Raw genomic sequence first — 21859 nt, 5'->3', positions numbered from 1 at the left:
TCATATTTTGCATCAAAAACTGCACATGTAGCAGAGCCGGATTGTTACTAATGTTGCGATGGTTTCTTGGAAACAACATTACAACACATTAAAACTTAGCATTATATTAAAAGTCCCACTTCTGTTTCATCAAGGTTCTCCCCAAAAAGCTTAAAAAGCATAAAAAGTTCCCTTTTATGTAACTAAACCAGATGTCTCCTACCCGGCTAAGAGATTGCCTAAGAGATCTCTATGGTTTTCACCCTTTAACTACTGAAAGTTGCTCTAACTTCTGTAGAGAGACTACAAGGTCACTACCTCTTGGAGTAGCCTGGTGTAGGGCTGAGAGGCACCAGGTATTGGACAGAGAGTGGTCTAGTACAGGCCAAGGTCAAGGCAGTTGGGTCAGGTTGAGGCATACAGCATATAAAGTGAACACAGGAGAGAATTAGGATAAGGAAGAGTTGTAAATGCACAGGAAACAGTCAGCATGCAGAAACTTTTGCAGGAACTAGAAGGCACGTAATGTTCATTGAAGCAGTGGATGGCTGGGAAATGTATCATCCAGCGTGCACCCTGACCCTACAAGTGCCATAAAGGGAAACTACGCAGAAGCAAGAGGAGGATACCGGCAGAGAAGCTACGTAAGTGGTTATGGAGTCATGACCGATAGGAGGAGCAGCATGATGGTACATGAGCACCAACTCTTGCCCCCCTGTGTTCGTGATGGTCTGATTTTGGCGCAATCGCGATGACTTGCATGCGACACAAATCAGGGGTGTGGCCGACGGACAACCCGACTGATTCGGACTAAGCGCGGGATTTACAGTTTAAATTGTGTCGCATGACAATGCACTCACAGGAAGAAGAAGGTGAACTCCGGCGGACCTGAGCGGGGAAGCGACACATGCAGGAAAATGGACGCACGATCTTGAAGAATCGCGCCGGACTTCATCCTCGTCAGAGAACGCACCTCGGGGATCGCGATAGGACCGGGTAAGTAAATCTGCCCCAATTATATCTTCCACTCATTAATTTAATTAATGCAATCCTCAATTTCCCCTGCGGGGGCAGCGTCACGCCGATGACATCAGCTGATCCTTTGGTTTAACCTACACCAAAGTAGACCGCCCCTTTAAGAGTGGGACCCTAGCCTCATGCTAATAGGGCAATGACTGACGTACATGGCCACTGTCTGGAAAGAACAGATCACGTATCCAGGTCGCAGCATCTCTCAGGAGAACTTGTTTAACTGGTATTAACTCCGTGTTGACTTTCGGCCACTGCCTTAAATTAAAGTTAACGATTAAAGATTTAGGCGCACAAATATAAATAACCCCCCCTACCCCCGCCCGGCCGCCATGTCTAGTCACGGCCTAAACTTTACTACCCAAGGCAAAACAGACAGAGCTTGTTGTGAGTGCAGACCACGGGCGAGACGCGAGGCACTGGGACGCGGACACTTTCTGTTCCACTCTCTGGTTTTCCTGTTGGAGAGATCACGAGACACGGCAGCGCGAGGAGAAGCGTCGCTATTCAGGGCGTTAGGCGTAATGTACTCGAAATTATGGACACACAACCAGCGAGTCAGGGAGGAAGCAAAAAACCCACAAAAACCTCCGGAGTACAAGACGCGGCGATAACGGAAATTGATTATACGCTTAAAAATTTTAATGTCCCAACATGAAGAATCCTAATAGCCCAAAGCTCCATCCTGAGGAGACAACGGCGCCGATCCGGGGACCCAACGCCATAAACTCATCACGGATTCGGTTATAAGAAAGAATAACACAAGCAGTTGGTTTAAGACTTCAGAAACAAAGGAAGCAATGGAGAAATAACAGAGGAAACAACTGCTGGGTGACATCACTGTGTGTATTATCCCTGTACTGTGACATCACTGTGTGTATTATCCCTGTACTGTGACATCACTGTGTGTATTATCCCTGTACTGTGACATCACTGTGTGTATTATCCCTGTACTGTGACATCACTGTGTGTACTATCCCTGTACTGTGACATCACTGTGTGTACTATCCCTGTACTGTGACATCACTGTGTGTACTATCCCTGTACTGTGACATCACTGTGTGTACTATCCCTGTACTGTGACATCACTGTGTGTACTATCCCTGTACTGTGACATCACTGTGTGTACTATCCCTGTACTGTGACATCACTGTGTGTATTATCCCTGTACTGTGACATCACTGTGTGTATTATCCCTGTACTGTGACATCACTGTGTGTATTATCCCTGTACTGTGACATCACTGTGTGTATTATCCCTATACTGTGACATCACTGTGTGTATTATCCCTGTACTGTGACATCACTGTGTGTATTATCCCTGTACTGTGACATCACTGTGTATTATCCCTGTACTGTGACATCGCTGTGTGTATTATCCCTGTACTGTGACATCACTGTGTGTATCATCCCTGTACTGTGACATCACTGTGTGTATTATCCCTGTACTGTGACATCACTGTGTGTATTATCTCTGTACTGTGACATCACTGTGTGTATTATCTCTGTACTGTGACATCGCTGTGTGTATTATCCCTGTACTGTGACATCACTGTGTGTATTATCTCTGTACTGTGACATCACTGTGTGTAGTATCCCCTGTACTGTGACATCACTGTGTGTATTATCCCTGTACTGTGACATCACTGTGTGTATTATCTCTGTACTGTGACATCACTGTGTGTATTATCCCCTGTACTGTGACATCACTGTGTGTATTATCTCTGTACTGTGACATCGCTGTGTGTATTATCTCTGTACTGTGACATCACTGTGTGTATTATCCCTGTACTGTGACATCACTGTGCATTATTCATCTGCCATAGGGCCCCACAGTTACTTTTTATGACTATCAGAATTTTTGGATATCTCTGAATAAACTATATGGCATGGGAGCTGACAATCCACCGTGGGCTACAGGAGGGGGAGGGGTCGGATCTCCTTGTATTCCCATTGTTGTCAGTACGATTTTCCCCTCGTAGTAGATGGAGATCCTGTTTACTTCTGCATGTTGATGAGAGGCGTCTGGATTAAACGCAGACGATTTTCCTTCGCACTTTCCGCTAGCGCCGGGGCCGTCCTTTAATCTGCGCTAATACACTGTGGCATCCCGAGCCCCCCCCGCCCCGGTCTTGTCCGCTCGCATAAAGTTGCGGCGAGTTTTCTCCGGCGCCTGGGGAAATGTGACGACAGCGAAGTGTTAATATGCTGGAATTACTAATTAATGGATAAACAGGGAGAAAAAAAATACATAAGACAAGAAAGAGGGAAAACGGAGAAGAGCCCAGGGATAAACCACAGCGACGCCATCATTAACCGCGGCGCAGGAGAAGATGGAACACACAACACGGAAAAAATCAGAACATCAGAGTCTGAGAGCAAAAAGTTTCTAAACATTTCAAAAATAATTCACATGTCATAAAAGGTGAGCTGCAATACCAGGTGTAACCTGTGGACAGGGGGGCGCTGTTTGTACTCCTTGTATTAGGAGAGTTAGGACTGTACCACAGCTCCTAGAAACCATAGGGGGGGATTCAGCAGCCACATTTAACCTGATAAGAACATCTGAAATGGTGCTATGACTTCACTGTGGGTTTGTCCTCACACTGCTGTGCTCTTAGCTCCCTGCAATGAACTGCTACACTGAGTAAAAACTGTAGCAGGCTTCTGGTTGGTTATTCAGCTATCAATAAGAGAGGACTGGAAAGGTGTAGTAGTTCAGCGTAGAGAGCTAAGAGCACAGCGGTGTGAGGACACGTTCCCGATTCAATCGTAGGATATAAATCTATTTTTCACAGTCCTGCTGCTACTAACAACATAAATATACATATGATTATACTGTTCTGCAGGGACAATACGTAACACTGGCTGCAGAGAGAACAGCAGTGTGAGGACATTCCCCCCAATGCAATTAGAGAAGCTACAATCCTGGAATATAAATCCATATTTCACAGTCCTGTTGCATACACAAAGGGATGATTACACTTCTCTCCAGGGGACAATATGTAACACAGGCTGCAGAGAGCACAGAGCGCAACAGTGTCAGGATACACTACAATCCTGGAATATAAATCCATTTTTCACAGTTCTGCTGCTACTAACAACATTCACAAAGGTCTGATTACACGTCTCTCCAGAGACAATACCTAACACTGGCTGCAGAGATCACAGAGCGCAGCAGTGTAAGGATACACTACCATGCTGGAATAAAAATGAATTTTTCATAGTTCTGCTGCTACTAACAACACACACAAAGGTCTGATTACACATCTCTCCAGAGACAATACCTAACACTGGCTACACAGAGCACAACAGTGTAAGGATACACTACCATGCTGGAATAAAAATGAATTTTTCATAGTTCTGCTGCTACTAACAACACACACAAAGGTCTGATTACACGTCTCTCCAGAGACAATACCTAACACTGGCTGCACAGAGCACAACAATGTGAGGATACACTACAATCCTGGAATAAAAATCTATTTTTCACAGTTCTGCTGCTACTAACAACATACACAAAGGTCTGATTACAAATCTCACCAGAGACAATTCCTTAACACTTGCTGCAGTTTGCCTGGTCTACTCTACTGGGTTTAAAAAAAAGTGTAATCAATGTTACAAAATTTAAAATTTAAAACTTTTTTTCTTGCCATGTGATATTTTTCGATCACGACTACTACTCACACAATGAGAAGAATACACTGCTGACCAGCGACCAAATGCACGAAGCCTATTAATAGGACGCATTGGAAAACCACCACCATGCTTCCAACCAAAAACAGCGCCACATCTATCGGCAGGTCGTGTCTGGTATTGCAGCGTAGCGCCAATAATGTACAATGACTCAAACTGCCATACCACACACAACCTGAGGACAGGGGTGGCGCTGTTAGTACAAATCAATACAAAGCTGCGTGTGAAGGTAAGAACAGGGAGCAAGAAGCACAAGAGGCTCGTTACTAGTGATTTGGGAGCCTGAGATCTTCCAATTACAAAGCGCCAATACAACACTGTGCATAGACATTGGCAAAGGCGCCTAGGAAGCAGCACACCACCATTTAAACAGGATAATAATGCACACAGTGATGTCACAGTACAGGGATAATGCACACAGTGATGTCACAGTACAGGGATAATACACACAGTGATGTCACAGTACAGGGATAATATACACAGTGATGTCACAGTATTGGGATAATACACACAGTGATGTCACAGTGCAGGGATAATACACACAGTGATGTCACAGTGCAGGGATAATATACACAGTGATGTCACAGTATTGGGATAATACACACAGTGATGTCACAGTACAGGGGATAATACACACAGTGATGTCACAGTACAGGGATAATACACACGGCGATGTCACAGTACAGGGATAATACACACAGTGATGTCACAGTACAGAGATAATACACACAGTGATGTCACAGTACAGGGATAATACACACAGTGATGTCACAGTACATAGATAATACACACAGTGATGTCACAGTGCAGGGATAATACACACAGTGATGTCACAGTACAGGGATAATACACACAGAGATGTCACAGTATAGGGATAATACACACAGTGATGTCACAGTACAGGGATAATACACAGTGATGTCACAGTACAGGGATAATACACAGTGATGTCACAGTACAGGGATAATACACACAGTGATGTCACAGTACAGGGGTAATACACACAGTGATGTCACAGTACAGGGATAATACACACAGCGATGTCCCATTACAGAGATAATACACACAGTGATGTCACAGTACAGGGATAATACACACAGTGATGTCACAGTACAGGGATAATACACAGTGATGTCACAGTACAGGGATAATACACACAGTGATGTCACAGTACAGGGGTAATACACACAGTGATGTCACAGTACAGGGATAATACACACAGCGATGTCCCATTACAGAGATAATACACACAGTGATGTCACAGTACAGGGGTAATACACACAGTGATGTCACAGTACAGGGATAATACACACAGTGATGTCACAGTACAGAGATAATACACACAGTGATGTCACAGTACAGGGATAATACACACAGTGATGTAACAGTACAGTGATAATACACACAGTGATGTAACAGTACAGGGATAATACACACAGTGATGTCACAGTACAGGGATAATACACACAGTGATGTCACAGTACAGAGATAATACACACAGTGATGTCACAGTGCAGGGATAATACACACAGTGATGTCACAGTACAGGATAATACACACAGTGATGTCACAGTACAGGGATAATACACACAGTGATGTCACAGGACAGGGGTAATACACACAGTGATGTCACAGTACAGGGATAATACACACAGTGATGTCACAGTACAGAGATAATACACACAGTGATGTCACAGTACAGGGATAATACACAGTGATGTCACAGTATAGGGATAATACACACAAAAAATAATGTTAAAAAAATCACAGCCCTCTTCCCTGACCTGTTATTTCTAAATTCCCAGGGAACCCCCATATCTGCTCATTATACGGAGCTCAGTATATTATAGACGGAGATGTGACGCCCCATCCATGAATTATGCGGATGATAGGACAGTGTGATTTCCCGGAAAGGTTATGAGCCACTGGACACATGACCCGCAGCCGCATGGGGGTCTCCAAACTCCCTCTGATCAATGCAGATGGCGCAGGAGATTTATGGGGTGACATCCGCAGCACAGCAGATATAGGGAGCGGCTGCAGGCAGTGGCTCCTCCAACACAAACTGTGGACCAAGACCTCGAATCACACCGTGACCTCTGCGCACTACTGTCTTTAGGTCAAATGTCATCTTCAAATACATAGAGACCATATATTATTTGATCATTTTTTTTTCCTGACACAGCGCCACCTTTGTCTGTGGTATGGTCTGGTATTGCAGCATTATCCATTGTCTATGGTGCACTGCATTCCCAACCATTGGCAATGGTAATGTACCATGGTAATATGGCACGGGACCTTGGCACCGCTCATGGGTTACATAGAAATTGGTATATTTCCCTGCTGTGCCACACAGATCGGTAATAAGTCACATGCACAAGGTCATGGAATGCGGAGCAACTGCTCAACTTCTCTTCTAATCTGCTACATAAATGTCTAGAGCTGCACTCACAATTCCGCTACGTTTTCCCCACGTTACAGGAAGTATGGCTTCACATTTTTTAGGACACCCCCTGCTAGTTCAAGATTTACAAGGTCCACAATCCGATACAGTGAACTCTATCTTGGATAGGATTGTTTCAAATTGTTGATATTTTGTTGATATTTTGATATCAGAGAGCAATGATACATTGTCCTGTTGTATGAAGAAGCCCCCATGAGATCTTCTCCATAGACAATGCATAGGAGACCATCTCCTGGAGAAGACTACGCCGGCTCCTTAGGAGACCATCTCCTGGAGAAGACTACGCCGGCTCCTTAGGAGACCATCTCCTGGAGAAGACTACGCCGGCTCCTTAGGAGACCATCTCCTGGAGAAGACTACGCCGGCTCCTTAGGAGACCATCTCCTGGAGAAGACTACGCCGCCTCCTTAGGAGACCATCTCCTGGAGAAGACTACGCCGCCTCCTTAGGAGACCATCTCCTGGAGAAGACTACGCCACCTCCTTAGGAGACCATCTCCTGGAGAAGACTACGCCGGCTCCTTAGGAGACCATCTCCTGGAGAAGACTACGTCGGCTGCTTAGGAGACCATCTCCTGGAGAAGACTACGCCGGCTCCTTAGGAGACCATCTCCTGGAGAAGACTACGCCGGCTCCTTAGGAGGCCATCTCCTGGAGACTACGCCGGCTCCTTAGGAGACCATCTCCTGGAGAAGACTACGCCGGCTCCTTAGGAGACCATCTCCTGGAGAAGACTACGCCGGCTCCTTAGGAGACCATCTCCTGGAGAAGACTACGCCGGCTCCTTAGGAGACCATCTCCTGGAGAAGACTACGCCGGCTCCTTAGGAGACCATCTCCCGGAGAAGACTACGCCGGCTCCTTAGGAGACCATCTCCCGGAGAAGACTACGCCGGCTCCTTAGGAGACCATCTCCTGGAGAAGACTACGCCGGCTCCTTAGGAGACCATCTCCTGGAGAAGACTACGCCGGCTCCTTAGGAGACCATCTCCTGGAGAAGACTACGCCGGCTCCTTAGGAGACCATCTCCTGGAGAAGACTACGCCGGCTCCTTAGGAGACCATCTCCTGGAGAAGACTACGCCGGCTCCTTAGGAGACCATCTCCTGGAGAAGACTACGCCGGCTCCTTAGGAGACCATCTCCTAGAGAAGACTACGCCGGCTCCTTAGGAGACCATCTCCTGGAGAAGACTACGCCGGCTCCTTAGGAGACCATCTCCTGGAGAAGACTACGCCGGCTCCTTAGGAGACCATCTCCTGGAGAAGACTACGCCGGCTCCTTACGAGACCATCTCCTGGAGAAGACTACTCCGGCTCCTTACTCTGCTTTGCCGCTGGAGCCGAGGAAAGGTTGAGTAGTCGTTATCTGCGCCCTTGTCCTACATCGTCATTTTATTGGGATGTGTATAGTTAGTGCTAACAAGGTTACATCAAAGTTGGAATCCTGACAATTTGTAGATTGATGACAGGTCAAATTAAATATACGGCGGCGCGGTGACAATGTATAAAACATGATGAATGGGAGAGCGGTAATGAGATCATGTAGGTAACATATTGGATCTTGTAATCTAATGTAGATAATGAGGATATCAAAGGATCAAGGATTGTAGAGAAATTAAAGGCATGGTTCCTCAAAGTACACGTGTTCCCGGAGTAAGGAACATCTAGAGATGCCTTTAAAGAGGAACCTTCACCACCTCCAACTCTTTGCGTCTTATAACGGATATTGTTCTACTTGTTCCCAGTGCAGTTGGAGTCTTCTCTGTAGCTCCATCCATTGCTGAAGGATCAGTGCTTTTAGTTACAACACCTAATAGCCTAATCGGGTTGTCTACCGGCAGGTGGGAGGTCATAGGCTGGAGAAGACAGTCTGGCATTACCCATCTAATAGTAAAATGCCTAATTAGCATATTGGGTGGCAAGATTTATTACAATGTTTGCTCAGGGTTAGAGGAAATGTTCCAACCTTGTCGGTATTGATGGAGCAGCAGCTATGGAAAGGACCAAAAAGTTGGAGTTGGTGAAGGTGGTGAAGGTCCTCTTTAAAGAGTTGAATCATAGATGCTGTATCAGTTGGCTGGAGCAGATGATGCCAGAAATCCAACATAGGACCACCCCAACTTGTGTGTGTCAGCAGCCAGACACCCCCTAACCCCTCACATGCCGATGTGGAGGATGTCCAGCTTGCCCATACCAGTTAAATACTCTCAACTTTTTCAAGAATAGTTGACCTGCAAAAATGGGGCATTGTCAAGAAGATCTAAAAAGGAGGCCATGTCTGTAGAACATCTTACAGATAGCCCACAATCAAAATAAAATATATTTAGCTCCAGGTATAACAATTATAGAAATAAATATTTTATTAATGTGATAATCCTTGACAAAGGATAATGAGAAAGTTCAAAATTTAAAGGGAACCTGTTACCACATTTTTCACACATACAACTAGTGACAAGTTCCCATAGAGCCCTATTAACAAACGGACACCCATCTTTTAGCTAAAAATTGTTTCCCTCACATCCCCATAAAATCAACTTTATGTTAAAGCAAGCAGTAAAAGCAGTAAAAGCAAGTCGCAGGTTGCAGGTCATATTCGACCGAGTCCATCAGCTCCTCCCATGTCCCATGCCTCCTTCTCACCATTCAGTACTTTGTGCCATGAGACCAGGGTGATGTCATCTAAGGTCCTTTACCCCATGTATGTATCTGATCACATGAAATCACAGCAGCCTCCATGGAGGGTGGAGATGAGTAGAAGTCTGTGGAGGCGTGCTGTGCCTTCATGCGATCAGATAAAAGACCTTAGATGACATCACCCTTCTCACGTGACATGAAGTGCTGAATGTTGAGGAGGCATTGGAAATGGGTGGGGGCCCCCTGACTCCTGGCTGTATGCCAGATAAGATAATAAAGTTGATTTTATGGGGATGTAAAGGAAACAATTTTAAGCTGTAATTTAGTTAATAGGGCTCTATGGGAACCCGTCACTAGCTGTACTTGTGTAACTGTGGTGACAGGTTCCCTTTAACTTAGATGACAAGAATAAAACACCTCGGCCAAGACCACTACCACCCAACTCCCAGCTATGGTACCATGCATGGTTAATGGTGTCCACACAATTTAGCAGGTCATGACACACCTACCTCATCTCAAAAACTTTTTTCATTCTCTAACCTGAGATTTGTAAGAGGTCCAAGAACAAGGAATAACCCTGGACAAATAAGTCTTTGTCCTTCACCATAACCTTGGATTCATTTGCTACCAAGAATTTCTGCACAAATCAGTCCAGCCTACTCTACGTCACACATTCAAAAACAACTTCAACTTTTTGACCACGTTAGAATTAGGCCGGGACTTCAAGTTAGTCCTCATAAGGTAGACCACCTCCAGATACAGATCCTATAAATATACTCATGAAGCAACCATACAACATGATAGTCATCTTGGACCTTGCATTAGGCCTGGACTTCAAGCTAGTCTAGATCAGGTAGACCATCTCATCTCTAAAAATCAGGATACAGACCTTATAAATATACTCATGAAGCAACCATACAATATCATAGCCATCTTGGACCTTGTATAAGGCCTGGACTACAAGTTGGTCTAGATCAGGTAGACTAGTGATGGCGAACCTATGGCACGGGTGCCAGAGGTGGCACTCAGGGACCTTTCTGTGGGCACCCAGGCTATCGCCCCAGGACAAAGTTCACCTGACAGGACTTAAATCTTTCTGCAGTCCTAGACAATTGAGATGCAGGTCTCAGTGACGTATCCTTGACTGATTGGAACTACAAGAGGAGTAAGAAGGTGTGAACAGGGCCAGAATATTTTTGGAGGTCCTACTTCTGGCCCCACGATTCTTCCTGTACAGAGAGACCCTGGAGAGAAGCTACAATGATATCTGAATTTGCCCTTCTTCTTTCAACTGTATTGGTGTCCTCAGGGGGCTGATACGATTGAATGTTGTGGAGCATCAGAGAGCAATACGTTGCTGTTAAAATTGTCAAGTTGGCACTCGATGGTAAATAAGTAGGTTTTGGTTGAAGTTTGGGCACCCGGTCTCTAAAAGGTTGGCCACCACTGAGGTAGACCATCTCATCGTTGTGAATTTGGGATACAAATTCTATAAAGACACATGAAGCGGCCATACAATAAGTCGTCTTGGACCAACTTTATCTGGATAAGTTGAGGATCCCTCAAGAATCTCAAGAGCTTTTTAAAACACAATCCAGAAATAGTCTTTGCTGACCCATTTTTAACATCTCCACGGTTGATATCTTCCTCCATCATTCTGCTTACGATGTAACAACATCTGTTGGATTTTTTTTTTTTGAGCTCCGCCAACTTGAGTCTTTTTTGGAAAAGCAGCTTGACATACAAGTGTCTGAGATGAACATCTAGTGAAACGTGATGGGTCTGCTTTCCACTCTGCGTCTGACAAGCCAAGGAATCCGCAAGGAGACGTCTTTTTTACGAGAGTGACGGAAGACCTCAATAGACTTTGTATCCAAAGCTTGGAGTACATCACCACCGGCCACTGAATTATACATCAACGCGCTTCAAGAACGTGTCCCTCTCTGCATATTGTTCAAGTCTAATGTACAATATAGACATCAGCTAAAGTTACACTGCAGAAAGGCCAAAGATATGGTAAAAACATATGGAAATTTTTGGATTTTTTAAAAAAAGTAGAACAATCGGAGTTGCTTCGACTTATCAAATCCCACCCATGTACTGAGCTTCATCTCCATCCCTGAACTCACTTCCCGAGACCTAGATACCCCAGTCCCTTGAAGGTACAGTAAAAAAATATCTCAGTAATTTAAGATTATTGCAAAGGAGCAAAAGGGCAGAAAAGGCTTTTTAGTACCTTCATTCCGACACTTAACGCTCTTCATTACGGGGGTTAAACGAGTTTCTCTAACGCCAGTACTTAAAGTAGCCGATATCATAAACAAAATCTATGGCACCGCCTGACAGCCCCTAATATATTTCCCCAACACATTTAAGTAAAACTATTAAACTTTAGAGTATATAGAGTGCAGCTTTCACGACCCCCCCGAAAAAAAATTAATGACATACCTGAAATGACAAAGGGGGGGGGGGGGGGGGACACCTGGGATCATAATGGATCGCCGTTATCTTTTTATGTTTCCGAATTTAAAAAAAAGGAAATCACAATGATGTTTTTGAATTTTTTCTTTTTTTCCAAAAAAATCTTAAAAGGTTTAACCCATGGCACCTAATACATCCCATATGGATTATCCCACAGCACACACAATGCACAATGATTACTATAATTTTTTGATAGATTGATCTATGATAAGAAATAAGCCAGAAAATATATCAAGTGCTTGGAAATAATATGAAAAATTAAGAAAAAAAAAAAAAAAAAAAAAAAATCGGGCAAGATGGGATCATTACATATTCATCTATCCATAGGTTCCTGATTAAAGTCTATACAACACAAGGACTTCTCGAGAGCGCAATTTTATCTTTACGGCTCCGTCCAATCAAAGATGAAAAGTGCTCAGCCCCTGAGTGTTGTAAGGATTATTTTTTTATAATAATTAAAAAAAAATTGAATTTTTTTTTTAATAATAATGATGATATAGAAATAATTTATTTTTTTATTCTGAAAAAAAAATGAGTAGGTAAGATTTTTTTTAATACGCATACAGATATATCTGGTAATAATGATTATTGATTATATATACAAATTACTACCCAATTTTTTTTAAAGGGGAGGGGGTTATCGTAAATTTTAAAAGAGAACTTTAAAAAAAAAAAATGTATGAAAAAAATTCACATTCATAGGGAACAACTAAAGTCGATGCCCGATACATCCAATCAATAATAATTATTGATTATATAGACATATTAATACCCAATTTTTTTTTTAAAGGGGAGGGGGTGATCGTAAATTTTAAAGGGGAACTATAAAAAAAAATTATGAAACAAATTCACATTCAGAGGGAACAACTAAAGTCAATGCCCGATACATCCAATCAATAATAATTATTGATTATATAGACAAATTAATACCCAATTTTTTTAAAGGGGAGGGGGTATAGTAAATTTTAAAGGGGCACTTTTTTAAAAAAAATTTATGAAAAAAATTCACATTCATGGGGAACAACTAAAGTCTATGCCCGATACATCCATGAAACCGTGCTCATAATTTCGCACCTTGTGCTTCCACCTCTGAGGCCGGCGTTTGCCAGAGCCCATTTCTGCATAAGTGAACTTGTAGGCTTCCTAACCCAGAGCCTGTACTTGACAACAGCTCAGTAGAAGCTCCGTTTGATCTCCACTGCACTCCCTAATCTAGGTTGTCAAGGTTCACTTGTTGAAGACTGTTTACTTATTCCCCCCCCCCTTCCACCACCTTTAAAAAAAAGAGATTTTTTCCCCCCTCTCTCCATCAGACAATGACTAATCCAGAGGCTACAGAAGAGAAAAGAGAGAATGCTTCCACAGCAATATATTAAACATACAATACTTTTCTTTTGTGGCTTGACTTGGGATCTCAAAACATTTCAGGGAACAGGTTTTTTTTTTTGTCAAAATAAAAATTTAAAAAAAATCACCATAAAAATAAAGCATCCTCATGCATTACAAATATGGAACAGATTTTTTTATATATTTTTTTTTTACATTTTAAAATAAAATCACCAATTTAAAAAAAAAAAAAAGTAACATCATGCATTAAACATTGGCCTGTGTATCAGAGTTTTTACATTTTTAATTTTTTATAATTATTCTTAATAGGAATGTATATAATGAATACACACCTGGCTGAAGTCTTGATCTCAAAAACTAAATGTCTGATTTTATTTTTCCTTCCATCATTTGCAACCCAGGGCCTGGAAAGAAAAATACAATATTACTGACCGTGTATATAGGATATGGAATTTTTTTTTTAAACAAAGTGTGAATCCCTGCATCTTCATGTGTAAGGGGAAGTGTGAACAGGTCTCTAAATACAATACACAACACCAGGCACATACTGGGTAAAATTGGTGATAACATATTTTTTGTGCACATGGAAAAAACTTTTTGTCTATATATATTGCATTATATATTGTATTATTGAGATATATATATATATATATATATATATATATATATATATGCAGAGTGTTATCACAGGTATTCCTTATCTACCCTAAAACCACCGTCATAAAATTATAGCAGCCTACCTGCTTCCTTACGGTCTGAAAAAGCATCATAAATTAGCATCCTGAATTTTTTTTTCCATTTTTTTTTTCATTTTTATTCCATTTTTTCATATTTTAATATTGTGCATCCATTTAAAATTTTATGCAAAGCAATTAAAAAAAAAAACATTATTATGTCAGACGGATAAGAGCGTCAGACACTCATATTTTTATTAGGTTTTTTTTTTTATACTGAACACTGTGCATCCTAAATTTAGGTAAAAAAAAAATAAAAAAAGAGATCATCATGTCAGATGGTTCAGAGCCTCAGCGTTTCTAATTTATAATCATCTTACAGATGGTATTTGTAGAAAAAGACTTGGAAATTATTATACCAGCAATTACAAGAGAAGGGAAGGCTGTCAACTTTTTTTCCCTGGCATTTGGAATAAACTTTGCTCAGTAATTTTTATCTGTAGAGGTTATTTTCGGCAGTGTTTTTTTTTTTGTATTTGCTTCTAATAATTTTTTTTCTAAGTATGTCCCTCTTGTGTGAGATCTTACGTGCACTAATAAAGAACAGAATGCATGCAATGTCTTAGGGAAGAATTTTAATTCCCATTAGATACAAAATAGTTTGTAACATTCTATTTTTATTTTTGTTACATAAATAAATAATTTCAAAAAACTTTTGCAAAAGTGACTGTAAGGTATAAGGATTAGGAATGGTGCAGGGTTAATACTAGGACTTTGGGGAGACATGTATGTGAATGATGTGGACAGAGAAGAGTCAGGTTGAGGATATGGATGATGAATCTCCATTCGAAGCAGAATCACTTCCTGGCAAGGTATTTACATATAATCTGTAAGGAACTGATCCTAATAAGAAGCTCAGGAAGTCTAGAAACTTTACCAAAGGTAAGGATGCTGCCTTTCACGGGAAGCATTTATAGTCTAATATGCAGCATTGGGCCTTCTATGAGATAAACTGACCCCCAATACAACATAAGAGATGCAAAAAGTACAAAAACACCTAAAACTGATCCATAATTTAGAGATTCTCCATATAATCTGAGATATTCCAGGCAGATACTGGATCTGGAATCCTTACAAGTACCCAACAGTTGTAATATACATCACTACTATCCGTAGAGGTGAGTGTTAAGGAATGGGTAAGTAGTCCCTGTGGGTCCTTAAGGATGTAAGAGCTCCTAAAAGTAGCAAGACACTGCCTTGTAGAGAATAGATCATTGACTGGTAGTGGATGTTCTATGTTTTGCAAGTTTGTTGCAAATTATAAATATTTATATTATAGGTGTATATAATATTCAATTACATCTAAATATTGATACTTGTACATTCTATAGAGGAAAGTTACTGGAATGTCCTATACTGTGCCTGGAGTCTATGAGAACACATAAGTATCCAAGAAGATTTCTCTTCTTAGTTCACCTTTTGAATCAGGTGAATCAGAGAAATTTCATGATAATATAACACCAATTACATCCCAATAATCTCCATTTACTGAATGTCCCAAATCCATCCAGTCCTTCTCACCATCTCTATCATGTCAGGGATGTAACTGTGGATCTGACCAGCCTATCAGTGACACTTTAGTGAAAGTTTAAGAAGTTTCCCATCAGGGGCTCCATCCTGGTCAATCCCTAATCTGACTCCCTTCAGTGTAGGGAGGACATGACACATCCCACAGGTCCCAAATCCAGCACTTTAGGTTTCATTCTAACATCCAGGGGGGCAAATCTGACCAAGTGATTCAATCCCTTTATATACAATGTATCAATGACATATGAGCAGAGGGAAGGGAGTAGAGTAGGAAAAGTTACTTTTTTAAGGAGAAACTGTTTTTGGGGGGTCTGACAGTAGGAGAGGGAAGAGATGAGATGAGAAGAAACATCAAACTTGCAGAAGAAAGTAAGGAAATGCAATAAGACAATAAGGGCAAGAGCAGCTTGGAAACTCACCCGCTCCGGCAGCTGCTCCCCAGCACCCTGTCATTCAGTGTCAGTGTGTGTGTGTAAATTTATTTTCATTCCTTTTAAATGCACATGGATCCCAGTATAGCATGCAACAGCCACACAATAAATAACAATAGATTACTCCGCAGCTCTGGGCTTGTGCTTGGCTCTGCTGGCAGGACACACTCACTCCTGTGCTCTGTGATGGATGGGGCGCACCAGGGGCCCCCTCTCCGTGCGCTCCACAGCTTGCCGCTTGCAGTGACACTTCCTGTGACCCGACCCGACCACCTCCTTGCACTCTTGTTGTTGTTTACTTGCTTCCCCCTCCCTCCTCCTTCTTCTTTTCTCCTGGCAGGATGAGGGGCTCTTGGATCAGGCACTATTTTCTTGCTCCCCCCTCCTCCTCCTCCTCTCCTTCTCCTTCTTTCCACTTTGCTAGTGGTGCCCACGCTGGACTGGCGGATTTAGATGTTGTTATTTTTTGCTGTGTTGAGTCCCTGACGTCACATCCACCTGCTGGGTAAACAAGACACAGAAGCAAAGCAGAGAGAGGGAGCAGGCAAGGGGGAAAAGGCACAAAAAGCAGGAGATTGGAGAAAGGAGGAAAAAAAAGGGGGAAAAGCAGGAGAGAGGGGAGGAGGAGGGAGGGGGGTATGGAGGAGTGCTCAGCACCAGACTGGCAGGGGAGCTGGGAACATGGCTTGTGCTCAAGCCAGGGATTGTGCTCTGCAGAACTGTAGTGCTGATCCTCCTGGCTTCCCTCTGCTGCTGCAGAACCTCTTACAAGGTGGATCTTCCAAGGATTCTTGGCAGTACTGTAGCATGCATTGCTAGAAGTTACAGTAGCCGTTGGGAAAATTGCTACATTGTATCTGTGTGTGAATAGGGAGGGAGAGGGGGTGTTTCTGTTAGTCTGGCTGCTGCAGAACCCCTTTCTTTAGCGAGTTGCCTTGTATGTGTGTGTAAAGCAGATTAGGGTTTCTGTTAGACCTGCTGCAGAACTTCTTGCCTGAATAAGCTACATTGTTGATGTGTGTGAAGGGGGAGGGGGGTTTCTAGTAGCCCTTCTGCTGCAGAACCTCTTTTATGAAGAAGCTACATGGTATCTGTGTGTTTAGATATATTTGTAAAGTTTGTGTTCCTGCTACCGCAGAACCTCTTGCATTAGCAAAATGCTTAATATCTTTGTGTATGAAAGGGGATGATTAGTCTTGTTTGCTGCAGAATCTCTTGAAATAGTAAAACTGCATTGTATCTGTGTGAAGTAGACGGATAAAGCTGATGCAGAACCTCTTTAATCTGCAAGTTTTATTGTACCTGTGTATGTCTTCGTGACAGAAGTTAAATTGTTACTGCTGCAGAACCTCTTACCATTACCAGATGCATTGTATCCGTCTGTGTGTGTGAAGAGGTGGTGGGTTATTTCTATTAGACCTGCTACTGCAGAACCTCTTGTATGGACAGATGACATTGTATGTTTGTATATGTGAAGAGTGGAGGGTCTCCATAATATCAGCCGCTGCAGAAACTAAAGGACAGGCAAGATATGTTTTATTTGTGTAAAAAGAGTGAGGGTTTCATTTAGCCCTGCTGCTGCGGAACCTCTTGCAGTAACAGGTGTCTTTGCTAGTGCATGAATGTATGGGTATGGTTTTCATTAGACAGACTGCTGCAGAACTTCTTAACTATAACAATTGCTTTCATAGTTTATTACTAGGGTGTCTACCTGCGTTAGACTATAATATTGGCTGCTGCAGAACCTCTTCAGATGCCAAGGTCAGCTTGAATTAGATTTTGTTCATTGACTGATAAAAAGTTCTCTGGTACATATAAACCTTGCTGATATGCTGAAGAGCCCAAGAATCTTTGCTGCTGCAGCACCTCTTTCAGCTCCAATATAGTAAACACTGGTTGTGATTATTATAATTTGTGAATGTTACTGCATCTACTTAGGCAAAGAAGTTCTGTAGCAGCAGAGAACAATGCAAAGCTCTGCTCCTGCGGAACCTCTTGCAGTACAACTGTATCAAATGCTTTGTCTTTGGCCTTAATTCTTCCCAAGTTAGAGGTAGTTTATGAACCTTGCTGCTGCAGAACCTCATGCCAGACATAACCAAGTATATGAATGTATCTAGCAGAGCTGACACTTTGGGATGTGTAGATGTCTTAAAATCACCCAAAGAAGAAACTTTACTAATTAGTTGTATTATGATGCTGATGTAGATTCTGAGTCTCTCTATCTAAGAAGTTCTGCAGCAGCTGAGGCATTTTACAATAAATAATAAGCCCTTACAATGATCACATAATTTTTACGTAATGTCAGTGCCCCCATCTAATTCCATTAGCCAAGACTATGAGTGTCGCCCTCATATTGGAGGTGATGCTTTTAGCTCGGACCCTCACAAATCTTCCACATTGGGGAGGGGGGTCACAGGAGAAGTGATAGTGACAATGGGGGGGGACTCCCCTTCCTTCTGTTCTCTTTCCATTTTAACTCCAGTCCCCCCTTTTCTTTCAAGTCACCAATAAAAAGAGAGCAGAGTTCGGAAGGTGAAAGTTCATCCGCAGGACAACACCCCTCGCCCCCTCTCCCGAGCTAAAAACCCGAGGGATTCCCTTGTCAGACCCCTCTCGTTGTGGGGACCCCTGCCCTTTACTTCTAAGGATTTGACTTTCTTCCTTAATTCAGGTCTCAATTTACAAAATCAATTAATTCAAGTTAAAGTTATAAAAATGTTGTCACATACGATATAGCAGAGCCGAAGTTGTCATGTAGCTAATAGGATGCTGCAGCAGGTTTACCTACAATTCACTTATTGACCTCACATATCAGAATGACCGGTGCCACATTATCATGAAAATACGGTTGTATCTGACAAATTCACCCATCTACATCTGACATATTCAGCCCTGCTACATCTGACAAATCCAGTTCTGCTACATCTGACAAATTCAGCCCTGCTGCATCTGACAAATCCAGCCCTGCTGCATCTGACAAATCCAGCCCTGCTTCATCTGACAAATCCAGCCCTGCTACATCTGACAAATTCAGCCCTGCTACATCTGACAAATCCAGCGCTGCTACATCTGACAAATTCAGCCCTGCTACATCTGACAAATTCAGCCCTGCTACATCTGACAAATTCAGCCCTGCTACATCTGACAAATTCAGCCCTGCTACATCTGACAAATTCAGCCCTGCTACATCTGACAAATTCAGCCCTGCTACATCTGACAAATTCAGCCCTGCTGCATCTGACAAATTCAGCCCTGCTGCATCTGACAAATCCAGCCCGTCTACATCTGACAAATCCAGCCCGTCTACATCTGACAAATCCAGCCCTGCTACATCTGACAAATCCAGCCCTGCTACATCTGACAAATCCAGCCCTGCTACATCTGACAAATCCAGCCCTGCTTCATCTGACAAATCCAGCCCTGCTTCTCCTGACAAATCCAGCCCTGCTTCATCTGACAAATCCAGCCCTGCTACATCTGACAAATCCAGCCCTGCTTCATCTGACAAATCCAGCCCTGCTTCACCTGACAAATCCAGCCCTGCTTCATCTGACAAATCCAGCCCTGCTTCATCTGACAAATCCAGCCCTGCTTCATCTGACAAATCCAGCCCTGCTTCATCTGACAAATCCAGCCCTGCTTCACCTGACAAATCCAGCCCTGCTTCACCTGACAAATCCAGCCCTGCTTCACCTGACAAATCCAGCCCTGCTTCACCTGACAAATCCAGCCCTGCTTCATCTGACAAATCCAGCCCTGCTACATCTGACAAATCCAGCCCTGCTACATCTGACAAATCCAGCCCTGCTACATCTGACAAATCCAGCCCTGCTACATCTGACAAATCCAGCCCTGCTACATCTGACAAATCCAGCTCTGTTATGTCAAATAAAGTAGCTGAATATTGTTGTTAATCCTTGAGTATATATAATGCTATATTTCCGAGATGTCCCACATAACATACTCCGCTCTGCTGCATTTGCCCATCTCAGTAACTCTCCAGCTTATACAGCAGAGTAAAGGAGTCTGATTTGATACAAGCTACAAACTTAGCTCTGCTAATTATGACAAACCCAATACTGCTGCATCATATATGGCGCATTGTTATAAGATACTAAGTAGACACAATTTGGGAAGTTCATTGTACTAAACCACAACTATTGCAATAAGATGTGTCAAAGGACAAACTCGCTACCTATGTCTGACATATCTGGCTCTGCTACATCTTTACTACATATGTTATGGTGTACACAGATCTAGGAGCCTGAAACATGTGACAAAACCGCATGTGGTGTTAGTGCGGATAGCTTGGCTTGTGCTGGATACAGAACCATAGCAGAACCCCTGGCTGTGCGCTGAGAACCACAGTACAAACTCCACTCTGCTACATCTCTTTTGACAATCTGTACCATAGTGGGGCATTGTTATGATTCTCTAAGCCAACCTGATGCAGTTTGGTTATCTGAAGGCCTATGGAGATGACTGATAGCACAATGAAGTGAACCAAATGACAAACTCAATACTGCTGTGCATTGCAAACACTGCTACATCTGGAATGAAAATCTGTTCTAATGGACCCAGTACAGATGAGGCAGCAGAATTATCTTCGACCCTTTGGAAAGAGGTGGCGGCCACTGAGAAATGTCACACGTGACAAACTCAGCTCTGCTACATCTGTGTGTTGTGCTATGTTAATCAGGGAATATGCTGTATGCAGGGGTAATAATATGTTATGGAAATAGCAAATATTCTAAATGTGTCTTGTTATTCCAGGTCTGTGCTGGGAGGAGGATTATTCAGCGCTCGTTATAATTACTGCCCGTCCCTTTAATTACAATCCACTAATGAATGTATCCAGATATAGACAACAGAGCTCCAGATATCTGCCCCAGTCTCCAGAAATCTGCCCCAGTGTCACAGATCCAGAGTTGAGTTGAGTTTGATAAGTGCAGTAGCTGCCATATTGGTTATCACCCAGCTTTCCCAGGATCGGATAAATCTAAAAAGAGGCTAAAGGGATTTTTTTTGATACCTGGCGAGAAAAATCCATCTACAATTAGAGATTCTTTACATAATCGTTTTTTAGATCATTTTGCCCTTAAAGTTAATCGACCATCAAAATCCATCCTGACAAACCCGGGACACTTACTCATAGATCCAGGCACCGGGACTGTGGTAATCTTCTTGTATTTCTTCTCTATGGCCTCCTTTCAAATAAAATCAACTTTTACAATTATGCTAATGAGCGAGAAGGGCTCTGGGGAGGGCTTTACCAGAGCCCTTCCATTCTGTAGATTCACAGGCTGTTACACGGTGCAGGAGCACTTCCCCTTCCCACTGTGTGAAATTACAACAAGCAGGGGGAGGAGGGAAGTGGTGAGACAGTGTAACAGCCTGTGAAGCTGCAGCATGGAGTGACTCTGGTAACACCTCCAGAGCCCTTTTGGCTCATTAGAAGATTATTACAGTCACGGTGCCTGGATCTATGAGTAAGTGTCCCTGGATTATGAGGATGGATTCTGATGGTACATTTACTT

The 21859-nt window shown here is 42.7% G+C and overlaps 1 protein-coding gene across 12 annotated transcripts in view; it reads right to left on the bottom strand.

Annotated features, from left to right (window-relative positions):
* The window catches only part of FOXP1 (forkhead box P1), a 601095-nt gene extending 584150 nt beyond the window's left edge, over positions 1–16945 (bottom strand). For 2 of the 12 annotated variants that reach the window (XM_072128410.1, XM_072128414.1), the window contains exons 1-2: positions 16308–16940; positions 13960–14031 (exon numbers count right to left, since the gene is read on the bottom strand). The gene's annotated coding sequence lies outside the window, so the exon portion shown is untranslated. Of the gene's footprint in view, positions 1–13959; positions 14032–16307 lie in introns of all 12 variants that reach the window. The other 10 variants (XM_072128406.1, XM_072128404.1, XM_072128405.1 and 7 more) reach the window with 10 other exon arrangements.
* Between the last annotated feature and the right edge of the window lie 4914 nt (positions 16946–21859).

Source organism: Engystomops pustulosus, chromosome 10 (assembly GCF_040894005.1).
Source record: "Engystomops pustulosus chromosome 10, aEngPut4.maternal, whole genome shotgun sequence".
Classification (NCBI taxonomy): Eukaryota; Metazoa; Chordata; class Amphibia; order Anura; family Leptodactylidae; genus Engystomops; species Engystomops pustulosus.
This window is presented reverse-complemented; position numbering and strand designations above follow the sequence as displayed.